This window comes from Polypterus senegalus, chromosome 14 (assembly GCF_016835505.1).
Source record: "Polypterus senegalus isolate Bchr_013 chromosome 14, ASM1683550v1, whole genome shotgun sequence".
Classification (NCBI taxonomy): Eukaryota; Metazoa; Chordata; class Cladistia; order Polypteriformes; family Polypteridae; genus Polypterus; species Polypterus senegalus.
Window position 1 is genome coordinate 12,815,282 of NC_053167.1, and position 15,347 is coordinate 12,830,628.

Below are 15,347 nucleotides of genomic sequence, written 5' to 3' on the forward strand. Positions count from 1 at the left end.
TGGAGTGTTCGTGTTGGGGTTTTGTGCTGTGGATGCCCAGGAATCCTTCACAATGGTTATTGTAACAAACATTTCAGCTACCAAAATCCAGTGAATGGCAGAAATTTTGCATTAGCATATTTGTTTTCATCCCCATTAACTGTGCTTCTGTTAACATGTTACACATTGTATCGCTATCCAATTTACCTTTTACTCCAAACTATCTATCAGTAAGCCTGACAAATGTCTGGGCAATGTGGAAGTTTTGAAATTCTGAATAGTAAATTTTACTTTGAAATGACCCTATGGAACAGCTCATTTTATCATTACCACAGAAAGATGAGCGTGGATGTGTGCAAATGGTGGTGCCCCATCCAAGGCTCAATCCTGTCTTAAATTTCACTGCAGCCAGGAATGGCACCTGTTCCCCGTGACAAAGAACTGCATAAGCAGGTTAGAAAAAAAGATAGAGGGCTGGACAGACAGCAGCAGCCAAATTCATAGCAATTGTAGTGTGAATATTAAGCCTTTGTTTCTTTCTTGGGCTTTGTATGGTGCTTTATTAAAGAGCTACAACTCTTGACATGATTTCAACTCATTTAAATAAATCAAACTGTAAGGTGATTGCATCTGACAGTTGATTGGTCACATCATCACAGTCTTGAAATATTCACACATCATGTGTTTTTACTTTACTGTTTAACTCATTCCATAATGGGATGAAAGTGGTGTCACACACGTGCACTTAGGAGGCAGTCAGCAAGCCCTTAGGTGAGTGATATAATACCACAAGATAAGGGGTTGATTTAGGGTACTGATGTCTCCCTCTATGTCTCTACATAACAAAAGACAATAAACAATGAAAACACTCACTCACCGACAACACTTCCAGTATCAGAAAAAGGCTCTATACAGATCACTCCATCTGTGATGATGTCACCTCCGGCTCCACAGGATGACATCACATTCGGTTCACACTTGATAATGTCACACATGGCTCATCGTGATGACGTCACATCCAGTCCCTCAATGATGGTGTCACATCCGGCTCCTCAAGATGACGTCACTTCCAACTTCCGTTAATGTCACTGCCAACTCATTTTCTGCAGCCATTTTGTATAAAAACGATCATTCAACTTCTGTAATCCGTCAACTGTTTTGGTTTTTTTTCACCAAATATGATCCAATTTTGTGTAATTCCCCATTTCTTTTTTTCAGTTTCTGCGTGCTCTGTTCTTATTACAGTAGTAATAATGAAAGGCATGATTTCAATGTTATAAAATTACTGCTCAATTTTCCCACTTTATTAAGTTCAATCGGTGGTTCTCAAACTCTCCTGGGGATCCCCTGTGGCTGCAGGTTTTTAGCCCAACCAGTTTCATAATCACAGAGTGTTTCTACCTCTAAGTGATCTCATCTCATAAGCTGGCCTTATTTTTCTCTTTTCTCATTCTGCAGTCAGATAAGCACAACGGGGTGATTTTTTCATTTATAACATATTTAGAACTTTTTGTATTTTTCTATAACTTTATGTCCTTAATTCTCTTTTGTTGTTTTGTGATGCCCTGTGTAACCCACCTCTCATGCACTGAGGTCACCTTTAGTACATAACTGAGGATAAACCAGCGTGAGAAACAAACAAAGTAGTAGATGGAAAAAAAGATAAAAGACATTTTTTTTTAAATAAATTGATGGCAAAAATATCAAAAATTGAAGTTCAGTGAAAAACAATCCTGCAAGTCCATTAAATATTATCTCTCATAGTGTTAAAAATGTTAGATGTCAAAAATGATAAAATAAGAAAAATCAAAAATCAGAAGAAAAAGACAATAGCTTAATATGTTCCCTTCTTCACTTACTGTATGTAACAGGCTTTTTTTAAAAAAAACAGAAGGATTTACAAAAAGAAAAATCACATGAACAAAATAACAAGTTGTTCGATAGGTTTGTGAGGCATCATCCTCTGACAACAGACAAGCAGCAAAAAAACAACCGTTAGCATTAATTTTCAATTTATGTATGACTGGTTTTTACTGATTTTACTTCAGCCCCATGCAATGACTGTGTGCTCCCATGCATATTACACTACATGCTTCAATCAGTAAGGTGCTGTATATATCCACAACTTGTGCACGTATGTCCACAGACACCCAAACTTCAGTCCCTCTCTGGTGTTTCTGCTCTGTTCACAGGCCCACTAGCCCTCTCAGTAATGGCTTCATTAACCTTTTCTTTCTACTCGCTTCATAACTCACGCTGAGATGGCCACTCCTGTCCACAGGTGTGTTTGGGACAAATAGCGCTCTATGGTAACCCTCAGTCATAGAGCCTCAGCTATGCATACTGTCACACATGGGTGATTGGGAGGCAGCTAATGGGCCTTAGTAATAGTAATTCCCCACCAGACCAGGGGCTTGCAAGGTGCACCGATATTCTTTCTCAATCTCTTGCAGACCATCCACGGGAAATCCCGCAAGATTCCAGTACCTCCTTTAATGCCTAAGTTTGCTCTGTGGAGCTTTTGCTGTATCCTTTGGATATTTTTCAGATAAATCATAAAGAATCTGTAGTTTGCCTGTCTTTACAGAGGTTTAAAGATATTTAAGATATTTAAGGGTATTTTGGGGCTAATCTCACTTTTAGGCCTACAAATCTTGATGCAGGGCATTTGAGTAGGCATTGGCCCAATAGGGTGAAGTCTATTCCAGGCAGACATTGAATGCCTTGCCTAACAAGCAAAGTCCATGTGGATCATTATTGAGGTACCACCTACAGTATTTGCTTTCATGGAGCTATCAAATGATAACACAATCCCTTACATTTTAATTGCGGCACTTACTTTTACATTTACTTTCCTCTGCTAGCTTGATTGATCTGCTGTACCCAAAACTTCTACAAATGGTAAACCTCTGAAAAATAAAAAGGAAAACAGTTTATTTAAGAAAAGGCAATATATCATTATTCCAACCTACTTTCCTTAGTTTTGTAATTTCTACAATGAGGCCAAAATTTTAAAGGTGGTGATCAACATGAGCTCAAGCGCGTGCAGAAGGAACTCCAAGTCCACCATAGGGCGGCGAAGGAGCAGTACAGGAGAAAGCTGGAGCAGAAGTTGCAAAATAACAGCATGAAGGAAGTGTGGGATGAGATGAAGATCATCACTGGCTGCAGCTCGAAGCGGGGTGCCACCATCGACAGAGACGTGGAGAGAGCAAACCAGATGAACAACTTCTTTAACAGGGTTGACCATTGTAACCCACTCTCACTTCTGAGTACTGTACCCTCCACCCATCCTTCTGCTGATACCAGCATAGGAGAGACATCCCCACCCATAATTACAGCAGCACAGGTGAGCAGAGAGCTGAGGAGACTTCGTGCCAGCAAAGCAGCGGGTCCAGATGGTGTATTGCCACGACTGCTGAAGGCCTGTGTGTTGGAGCTGGGGAGTCCTCTACAGCGCATCTTCAACCTGAGCCTGGAACAAGGGAGAGTCCCGAGGCTTTGGAAAACATCTTGTATCACCCCAGTTCCAAAGGTATCAAGTCCTAGTGAGCTGAATGACTTCCGGCCTGTCGCTCTGACGTCACATGTGATGAAAACCATGGAGCGGCTGCTGCTTCACCACCTGAGGCCACAGGTCCGCCACGCCCTCGACCCTGTGCAGTTTGCATACCAGGAGAAGGTGGGAGCGGAGGATGCCATCATCTACATGCTTCACCGATCCCTCTCCCACTTGAACAGAGACAGTGGTGCTGTAAGAATTATGTTTTTGGACTTCTCTAGTGCCTTCAACACCATCCAACCTCTGCTCCTTATGGACAAGCTGACAGAGATGGGAGTAGATTCATACCTGGTGGCATGGATCGTGGGCTATCTTTTAGACAGACCTCAGTATGTGTGTCTTGGAAATTGCAGGTCTGATATTGTGGTCAGCAACACAGGAGCGCCGCAGGGGACTGTACTTTCTCCGGTCTCGTTCAGTCTATATACATTGGACTTCCAATACAACTCGAGTCCTGCCACGAGTCCTGACACTGCTATCGTGGGCTGCATCAGGAATGGGCAGGAGGAGGAGTATAGTAACCTAATCAAGGACTTTGTTAAATGGTGCGACTCAAACCACCTACAACTGAACACCAGCAAAACAAAGGAGCTGGTGGTGGATTTTAGGAGGACCAGGCGCCTCATGGACCCCGTGATCATCAGAGGTGACTGTGGGCAGAGAGTACAGACCTATAAATACCTGGGAGTGCAGTTGGATGATAAATTGGACTGGACTGCCAATACTGATGCTCTGTGCAAGAAAGGTCAGAGCCGACTATACTTCATTAGAAGGCTGGCATCCTTCAACATCTGCAATAAGATGCTCCAGATTTTCTATCAGACGGTTGTGGCGAACTCCCTCTTCTACGCAGTGGTGTGCTGGGGAGGCAGCATAAAGAAGAGGGATGTCTCACGCCTGGACAAACTGACAAGGAAGGTAGGCTCTATTGTAAGCACGGATCTGGACAGTTTGACATTCGTGGCAGAATGACAGGCACTGAGCAGGCTCCCGTCAATCATGGAGAATCCACTGCATTCACTGAACAGTGTCATCTCCAGACAGAGGGGCAGCTTTAGCGACAGACTGCTGTCACTGTCCTGCTCCACTGACAGACTGAGGAGATCATTCCTCCCCCACACTATGCAACTCTTCAGTTCCACCAGGGGAGGTAAACGTTAACATTATTCAAAGTTATTGTCTGTTATACCTGCATTGTTATCACTCTTTAATTTAATGTTCTTCTTTATCAGTATGCTGCTGCTGGAGTATGTGAATTTCCCCTTGGGATTAATGAAGTATCTATCTATCTATCTATCTATCTATCTATCTATCTATCTATCTATCTATCTATCTATCTATCTATCTATCTATCTATCTATCTATCTATCACACCAGCCACAGAAAATTAACGTACAGTATTTTAAAGTACAGTTATCATACATCAAGAAATAAAGGAAAAAGAAAAAAAAAAACATTAGCATGCTTTCAAGACCGGCTGTCGCCATGTGGAGGGTGTCATTAATTTCCCCCGCTTACCTTAGTTTGTAAATAGAACCTCCAAATTGATGTCCATCTCTGTTGTCTCAGCAGCTGTTGAGGCTGAAAGGACGTTCCTGCTACAGTATAATTTGCTTGATGTCATGAAGTTCAACATGTTATCTGTTGGTGTGAATTTTGAACACCCACCTGCAATCCTCACACATTCTGAAGCCATTAAGTGTATCTGTAATGAGCCTATTTTGTGGCTTTGTTTTAATTAAAGTGAAAGCACACATTCATGTGTTGAATGAGGGAAAATAAGGACATCCAGTACAAAGGCTACCAACTCAGCAGACTGTCCTCTCCCTGTTAAATATTCTGGTGTTGAAGCAGTATACCAGAATGTGTCCATGTCCATTTCATGGTTGATGCAAGGCAGATCCATAAGCAGTAGCTGCCTCCATTGATCATCTATTGCTTGAATGTGATCATTATTATCTTGATCTAGTATCTGTGGTACATGCTGTATTAGTGGAAAGAGGAAACTGCAGTTCACCTATCTGCCAAGTAGAATGTTAGACAATGCTGTGATAATTACACTTCATTTAGCCGTGGAACACCTGGAAAACCCTAACAGCTATGCCTGCATGGTGTTTTTGGATTACTGTTTGGCTCAATAAGCCTGCTGCAAAGCTGGGAGATCTTGGGCTGCCAACAACCATTTGTAACTGATTTTGAGGTTTTCTGATAGAATGATTACATATAGTGAGTTTGGTTAATGCTGTTCCAGCTGAACTAATAAGTAGTACAGGAACTCCCTAGGGCTGTTGCTTCAGTCCCAAACCTTAGTTGCTTTACACATATGCTTGTTTTTCTAATTACAAATATAACTATGCTGTTAAATTTGTGGACTAAATAACCATTTTTGGACTAATAAAGGGCACCAAAGAGTCCCAGTATTGGCAGCTGGTGGCTGATACAATCTGCTATGGAGAAAAGAATGGCTTTGTTTTAAATTTATGCAGTTGAGACTAAAGTGCTTATTATGGACTCTAGAATATGGCACCCCCTCACCCACAGCCTTTGTTTATCAAATGTACTAAGGTGGAGCAAGTAGATGGCTTTGAATTCTTGGGCCTGTATATTTCAAAAGATTTGACTTGGTCAATTATTACTACAGCTATTATCAAGAAAGTCAAGCAGTGTCTTTATATCATTAGGCTGCTAAAAAAAGCTGGCCTGAATCAACAACTTCTTATTCAGGCCTTTAGGGGATTCGTGCTTAGTATTCTCACCAGAGACATTACAGTATGATTTAAGAATACCACCCTAAAGGAGAGGAAGGCCCTACAGAGGATTGTTATGACTGCTGAGAGACTAATAGGATCTCATTTAACTTTTATAGAGAATTAATTCACTCATCGTTGCCAGAATAAACATACTGCAGTCCTTAAAGACTCAGATCATCCTGTTCACTCCCTGTTCGATATGAAGGATCTGAGATTACCACCTCAAATGCCGCAGACTAGAGAGCTCCAAAGTCCACAGAAAGCGCTATTAAAGCAGCCTTTTCCCAGTGGTTACAAGATTGATAGCTGAAGACAATTGGGGTCGGGAAAGATATTTTCTACCCCCAACATATTTCATCAGCCACTTTTTCTTTTTTGTTAGCATGTATATCTCTCTTATTATTCATTATGTACTGTTTAATTATATATATATATATATATATATATATATATATATACTGTTTAATTATATATATATATATATATATATATATATATATATATGCAACGATACACAAAATTTACGGTTCGGTTCGGTACTTTGGTGTCACGGTTCGATATTTTTCGATACAAAAAATTTTCATGCCTTTTTTAATTTGTAATTTATTAAAATTATATATATTTCTTTTAACTCAAAAATACAGTTTTTAAATTAAATGTTGCTGAAAAACAAAATAATAAAAAATAAAAGAGTTTGGAAACGAGTTTATTACAGAGAAAGGTCCCTTTCCAAAATAAAAGCTATGCTATACCCTTCTTATGGGGTATATTCTCAGGAGCATATTGAACATATCATGTCCCCATAAAATGAACCACTCTCTGATGGACCTCCCCTCACACTCATCTTCTGGAGTGCTAGCACTTAGCTGCATATACAACAAAAACAACTTAAATAAAAATATGTATTGCACAGAAAAGCCTTCCTAAATATATTTTGAAACATTTGAAATGTTCTAAAAATAAGATATCGACCACATACAGTTCTGCATTATTTGGGGATCCCTGACTGTATTTTCTATACTTGGTAGAATATAAAACAAACACACCCAATGGTACATGCTTCCTCAGTTTGTTTGCCCAGTTGATTTCATACAAGGGACGCTATTGGCGGATGGCTTAGAAGCTACCCAATCAGAGCACGTATTACATATTAACTAAAACTCCTCAATGCTATAAGATATGCCTCCTGCGCAGTGCTCGATTGTTTGCTTGTCTCTGCCTCTATCTCACCCTCTCTGACATTCTCTGCGCCTGACGGAGAGGGTGTGTGCTGAGGTGTTGTTTGCACAGAAGCTTTTTGCCTAGTGGATACTAACGCTCCTCTAAGAAATGCCGCTTTATCGAGGTGCGTCCAAAAGCTCACTTATTGATTTTTTGATTGTTTGCTTTAATCTCACGCTCTCTCTCTCTCTCTGACGTTCTCTGCGCTTGACGGAGGAGATGTGAGCAGAGGGGCTTTTTGCACAGAGGCTGTTTGCTTAGAAGATAGGGACGCTCCTGTAAAAATGCTGAAAGGCTACCTTTGCATTGATCCTTTCATTGCCGCTGCTTTATCGCGGTGCTTGCATACTTAAAAGCGCAACAGCCCTATTGATTTTTCATTGTTTACTTTACTCTCTCTGACATTCTCCGCTCCTTAGGCGCACTTTGAAGAGGAAGATATGTTTGCATTCTTTTAATTGTGAGAAAGAACTGTCATCTCTGTCTTGTCATGGAGCACAGTTTAAACTTTTGACTAAAGGGTGTTATTTCATGTCTAGAGGGCTCTAATAATGTTAAAAAACGTATTTAGAAGGTCGTAAACAGGTTTTCTATGCTCTAACTGCGAAAATATTAGATTTATAAATAAAGAATCCTACTTCGTGGAAATTCATTTATCTGTCTGGAGCGGATTAACCGCGATAAACAAGAGTTTACTGTATAACTGTGCGGAGAATATTTATAAACAGTGTGGGAGAGTTTCTAAGGGCTTAAAATATATAAAATAATCATACAAACATATGGTTTGTACTTGTGATTTTCACCTATCGCGGGGGTTCTGGAGCATAACCCCGCGATCGAGGAGGGATTACTGTATATAATTTTGTATCGTTCAATACATATGCGTACCGAACCGAAACCACTGTATCGAACGGTTCAATATCGATACATGTATCATTGCACCCTTAATATATATATATATATATATATATATATATATATATATATATATATATATATATATATATATATATATATATATATTCACGCATGCGATTAGAGACCGCGGATGGATCTTAAAACACGTCGAAGGACGTTCGCCGGCGGGGAATGGCGGGGTACTAACCTTGTTTCTTTGTTTTCCAGAACTAAAGACGCTCCGCCATAAAGACCTTGCCCGCAGTACGATCACTTCCGCCCTTCCTCCGCGATCTTCAATGACGTCAGCAGTCCTATCATCCATCACGACTCCTTCCCAGCATTCCTGCACTCCCGGCTCCTACCATATAAAAATGGCATGAATCTTGTTTTGCTTTATGTCTGACCAATTTATTTTTGTTGATAAAGTCTGGAGTGTCGACAATATAAGGGGCTGGAAAACCCCAAACCTTTTTGTTGCCTCCTGTTGCATCTTTTACATTGCCGTAGTTGGCAGGATAGTTGTCCGATAAAAATGTCTGAAGGACAGGACTTGAACTCGGTATTCCAGGGGATGAGTGCCCAAATCACCGCCCTGCAGCAAGCACAGGCCGCGACCAACCGGGAGTTGGAGCAAACGAAGGCCCAGCTGGCCGAGGCCTGGAGAGCAAGATCTGACCCACCGCGCCTCACGCCTCCACCCCTAGTGCCTATGACAGAGGCCGACGATGTCGAATCATACCTCGGCATCTTCGAAAGGACGGCCACCCGGAACGAGTGGCAGCGGTCCGAGTGGGCGCCCATCCTGGCGCCCTACCTGAAGGGACCAGCGCGCGCGCTACTACCACCTCCCAAGGAGGAGGTCGCCAAGTACGACGTCCTGAAACAGGAGATCCTGGCACGCTACGGCATAATGCCGGGCCAGCAGGCGGCTGAATGGAGAACCTGGCAGTTCGACCCGGAGAAGCCGGCCCGAGCACAGGCATTCGATTTCTGGGGAAAGATCGGCGATGGCTACGCCTGAAGGCCCCTGCCAGAAAAGTGGTCGAACGGGTGGCCTGCGAGGGCCTGGTTAATGCCCTGCCTAACTCTCGCCCAGCAGGTCCGTGCCATCCATACACAGACATGTCAGGTCTCCTGGAGGTCTTGGAGCGTCAACCAGCGGCCTACCGAGCCGGGGGGTCTTAACGGCAAGCGTGTGGGAACCGACAGGGACGGGTGGCCCACCCCGAGCCCTCTCGACGCGCTGCGGAAGCGCCACAAAAAACCAAAGAGAAACCGGCCTCTCCGCACTGTTACAAGTGTGGGGAGACCGGCCACCTACTACTGACCTGTCCACTCAACACAGCAACGGAGCCGATGGACTGCACCTGGGCTTCTAGAGAAAGGTACTGTACTCCGTCTCACCCACTGGCAAGTCGAACACGGGAGTGGTGTTGTTAAATGGGCACTCGGTGGTGGCTTTGTTCGACTCTGGCAGTAACATTACCATTGTTGCTCGCCGTTTCGTGTTACCGCGACAGTGGCTTATGCAGCATTTACAAGTCATCTGTGTACATGGGAAGACCAGGTCGTACCGTTCCGCCTGGTGCTACATTACCTGGAAGGGGCAGGTTTCCAGTTTGATGGTCGCGTTGTTGCCTGAACCCCCCTATCCGGTAATCTTGGGACAAGACTGGTCACATATTAACAGCGGTAAGACGAACACCGCTCCTGGAGCCTCCTTAGGTCTAGCAATGAGGGGACGAGGCACCCTTCCCGCGATCTCCACGCCATGCTCAGGGGCAAACCAAGATGGAGCAGGCACGTCAGGAATTGTTTCTCGAGCAACGTCCTCTGACCTGGAAACATCCACCGGGGAAGGGACATGCCGGGGAACACTTCCGCCAAGCCCCTCTCAAGATCCACTGAGCAACTTGGACCATCAGTTTCGTCCACGCCTGCATCATTTAAAAGAGAACAGTGGAATGACGATTCCTTACGGTTTGCCCGGAATGCAGTTGTTCTTCCTGGTAGCACACACGCTGACGGTTCCATGCCACGCGAGCCCTTCTTTGTTTTAGAAAATGATCTGTTGTATCGGGTGGCAACTCACGAGGGTGAGGTGCGGAAGCTGCTGCTAGTACCACGTACCTTCCGGAGGGAGGTGTGTGAACTATCGCACGCTCACCTCCTAGCCCACCTCGAGGCCGAAAAACATTGAGAGAGTCAAACTCGCTTTTATTGGCCCGGGATCAACGAGGAGGTCCAGCATTTCTGTCAGTCCTGTCCGGAATGTCAGATTCGGCAGATTCCTAGGAGGGATCGCGCTTCTCTCGTCCCTATTCCATTAATAGACGTTCCCTTTGACAGAATAGGGGTCGATTTAGTGGGACCCCTTGAACCCTCAAACCGTGGCTACAAATACATACTAGTCATGGTTGATTATGCAACCCGATACCCAGAGGCGGTTCCCCTGTGCTCCGCTAATACAAAAAACATCGCATTATTCACAATAATCTTTCTCTCTTGTTGTCTCTCCTTCTAACTCTTACTACCGCACTGCCCATCTCCAGTTCAGTGTTGCCTTTCTTCCTCCCAGCTCTGACTTACCTGGACAATCCTTTTATCAAGGACCTGGAAGTACTTCCGGTGCCAGGGTCACCGTCCGATAAAGTACTTCCGGGTCATATGGAAGTCCTATTTTAGGTGACGCATCTCCCTGTACCTAGGGGTTCCAGCAGGGCTGTGTTGCCGGACAGCGCTTTCCAACATGCCCCACTGGTTCCATACTAGGTAACACTATCCAAGACTGCTACCATCTAGAGTGCTGAAAGAGTAGACAGTTCCTAGTGACATCTTCCAGTTCCGTTGGGCTGTCTGTCCATCTTATCTGGTCCTCTCTTCCGGGTTTGATCCCTTTCTCTTCCCCGGCCAGGATGCCTGTTTGCCTGTTAGGAGCCTTGAGTTCAGGTAAGGAACTGTAACGGAAGGATTTTTCTCTGTAAAAAGCAAAGGTGAAATAAAGAGAGCAGATGGGCGATGGTCGCTTCAGCGCAGAATCAGCTACAGAGACTAATGTTTTGGGAAAAACAACCGGAAATGTTCTAAAGATACAGCCAAGGCTATGTAAGGAGTTGTTTTTCACTTCGAGAGGCTTTTTTCACATGTAAGCATATTACTGTTTCTTCTGGTATGAGGCACTAGTCTCAAGGCCAAGTAAAAGAAAAATAGCGCCGTGTCCCATGGAAGGAGGGGGTATGCTGAAACTGATCACTTCTGCATGCACTGCTTTCACGTAGGCCGCTTTTGGGCAAGGACACCTTAGTATATAAGGGAAGGTTCCGCCCTCAGTTTCTTTGGAAGCTCAATCGTGGGGAATGTGCACACCTGTTTGGTATTTGGGACCAGGCACGAGTTGATCCTCTGACGAGACTGACATGCGGGCTCCCTCAGTCTACTGGTCTAGGATGATAGCTTTGTTTCTTTTGATATACTGTAAGCATACGTTTGTTTCTTTTGATATACTGTAAGCATGAGTTTGTTCTTATTACTGTAAGCATAAGTTTGTTTTTATTACTGTAAGCATATATTTGTTTCTATAATCTATCGCTGCTGCATTATACTATTCATATGTATTTATATGTTATAATTGAATAAGTAAATGTTATTGAAGTATCGGACCTCTTCTTTCTGATTTTTGCCCACTTACTCTAAAGAACCCCTTGAACCATTTTCCCAAATCAAAACATTTTGCGTGAGTGGCAGGATTTTGGGGAATCTGGTAAAATATTGAACTATTAAGTGAGGCAACGGAAATCAGAGATGTCTAAGAAAAAGGATAAAAAACCCTGGCACGGCTCCTTTACCTCTTCCCGGCTGGGAGGAAACAGTATGGGAAGACTGCGCTAGAGAATTGAGACGTGGGGGGGGATTAGAACAATATTGGCAAAGTTTAGGCCCCCCAACACCAGTGAATGTACTAGCCGCACTTAAGAAAAGTCAGGTGTCTGTAAAAGAACCCATAACGGGCTTGCAGACGCGGGGGTGGGTTTTACTAACGACAGTTAGATGTCTGGACAGCTTGGTAGACGAAAAGGAAAGGGAGATTAAGAAAATGCACAAGGACTTGGCGGGTGCGTTAGGGCGGGCCTCAATGGCTGAATCCCAGGTAGCTGTATTATTGCCGTGGATACAGCGGGCCGAGGGGATGGCGGAGGAGGCAGCCTTATGCATAGCCAAAGTGAATGAGAAAAAGATGATTATAAAGAAGTTAGATGAGGAGGCAAGAGAGATAAATACCTGGCTAAAAATTTGCGAGCAGCTAGCAGTACACGTAGCAATGTATAAAGAGAATGCCATACAGATTAAGCAACGATCGCTCAGTGTTAAAGTGTGTGCTTTGATTTCGGGGTCTTTTGACCCTGAGAAACAGGAGATAAATGCAGGAGAACTTAGTTTGTGGCAGATCGCTGCACTCTCATATCTGCTTGCTGATAAGAGAGCCGCTTTTGTTTTAAGGCAAGGACACGCAGCTCTTATGCTGCATACCGGAGCGCAGTTTATAGCAGAGCAGATTGCAGTTGAGACAGGAGGCAGTCACTCAAGTATGTTGGTTGTTGTGCAGAGTGAATGCGAAAAAGAATAACAAGCGTTGAGAAGAATATCATGCGCGAAAAAGGAAAAGTGCACTGTATTTAACTTCAAAGGTACCTGGCGCTCGCTAATGTCTGTGCATGTGAATATGTCTGTGCTGAACTTATTCAATGTGTGTGCCTGTATATTATGTGTATGCCTGAGCATTAATTGTTCTCTGTGTGTGTGTAAATATGTTTGTGCTAAAAATGTGTGAGTGTACCTGTTATTTGTTCTGTGGGTGCGTGCGTGTGTTTGGGAGTAAGAAAGCAAAAACATGGAGACTTCTGGGTAATGTAGTTCGATTATGATTTGCTAAAGCTGCCGTGTGCATATAAACTTCCAGAGCTCTGAGTAAATATGGGTTAAAATAAATGTGAGTATGAGTAACATTTGATAAAATGAAAAATGCATTCACTTTTAATAATAAGTGATAATAAGTGACAAAACTGAGGTAAAGTTGAATGTGTTAAAACAATGGTTTGGGTGATTTTGTGTATGTTATATAGTGTATTAGTGGGATCCCTATGTGTGTATGTTAAATAGGTTTCAGTGTGCTTAAAAGTATATGTAAAAATATGTGGTGTTGTTTGCAAGAATGAAATAATTGATATTATTATGAGGAATGTGAATGTAAATGTTGAAATTAAAAGAGCTCTTAATTCTAAATTAGAAAAGATATGAACAGATGGTGTAAAAAGGTCTCCAGATTAAGCATATTATATGAGCACCCCTTTTATTTGAGTACTGGCCAGACTCTGATAAAAGGAAGGATTTTAATTAAAATGAGTAAATTTCGATTGAAGGAGACATTCTTTTAGCAAAATGAAGCTGAAGAAAAAACAGGGAATAAGGAGGGTTAACTAAGAGAAAAACAGACTGTGCTTTTTGGAGTCAACATTCTGAAAAAGTGTAATAAAACATCTGGAAGATAACAATGAAAGAATGTGCAAGATCAACTGTCTTTGACAGAAGGTTATGGGAAAAGAAAATCAGTGTATGTAACTGAAGTAGATTTAAAGTATTTTCTTAGTTTGAGATTCTGGGAAAAATTTACCTGATAAAGAAGTGGATTCTTCATTCTAAATATGGAAGGAATGTGCAAATTTCTTAGAGGGCCTTATAGTAAATAAATAAAGGCACATTTTGCATTATAGGGCATTCTAATATATTGATTTCTTTCCTCATTTCCTTTGTGTGTAATATTGACATGTTTGTGTGAAATATAGTGGAATACTGGTATCACAACAAAACTAATGGAAGGTTCACTTTTATATTTTTGATGCATTAATGAAATATTGAATGAGACATTTTATTAAGATCCAAATGGAATGTGGTATTTTAATAATTAGTAATAAAATGAAAGAAAGAAATATTACTTAGGATACATGTATAGAAACTTTAAAAATGAACACCTTGTGTAAAAAGAAAAATGTTTTTAGGACTTTGCATAATTGAACAATGGTTTGTGATTAGATACATGGGGGAAGAAATGTGGAGCCTCTTTTTTGTTATATTTAATGTCACCAAGGAAAAGATTAAGAATTTACCCGTCTAGATTGTGGATTTCTTTCTTGACTCTGCTTGTTATGTTACGATCATATAAGGGAGCTATAAAATTTGGCTTTTAATGGGATCAGTTTTAGTTACCCTCTTGCTCCACATCTCTTCTACTTGTAAGAATGAAAACAGCAATATTGACACAAGTGTCAATAAGGGGGGTAGGGTTGGTATAATAAGTATTGGTATAAGTATGTTTGATTTTGTTTACATTTTAAATTTTGAAACCAGTTTAAATTTTGGAACTTTTTTTAATTATTAGGGAACAGATAACTTGAATATCATGTCAATGTTATTGGGGCCAATTTTTTTAATGATTTATTATTGAGTACATTTCCCTTTGTAATACATTGATTGACTTTATTTTTATAATGACTTGGGACATGTTTTTAATTGAGTGGAAATTGCAACCGCAGCCAAACTGGAAACAGCTATAAAGGAGGATTTGAACATTGTGCTTATCAATTTAAACTTTTACTCTGACTGTTTAAGGACAAATTGACTTAGAGAAGCACAGACTTGATTGAAATGACCGCTTGTTTTACTGTTAGCAATATTTTTAATAGGGGTACCCCCAACGAAACAGATCTGACATCTTATGACATATTGTTTTTTGGATCCATAAGTAGCTACCAATGAAGAATTAATATGCTGACTATTTAAATGAGCATTTTTAAGTCTTTACGTCTGCAGGTGAAAGCTGTTTTTTCCTAGTGCATCGTAGATGACAGCATTTGAAGTTGAACCAGAGATTGGGCTGTGAT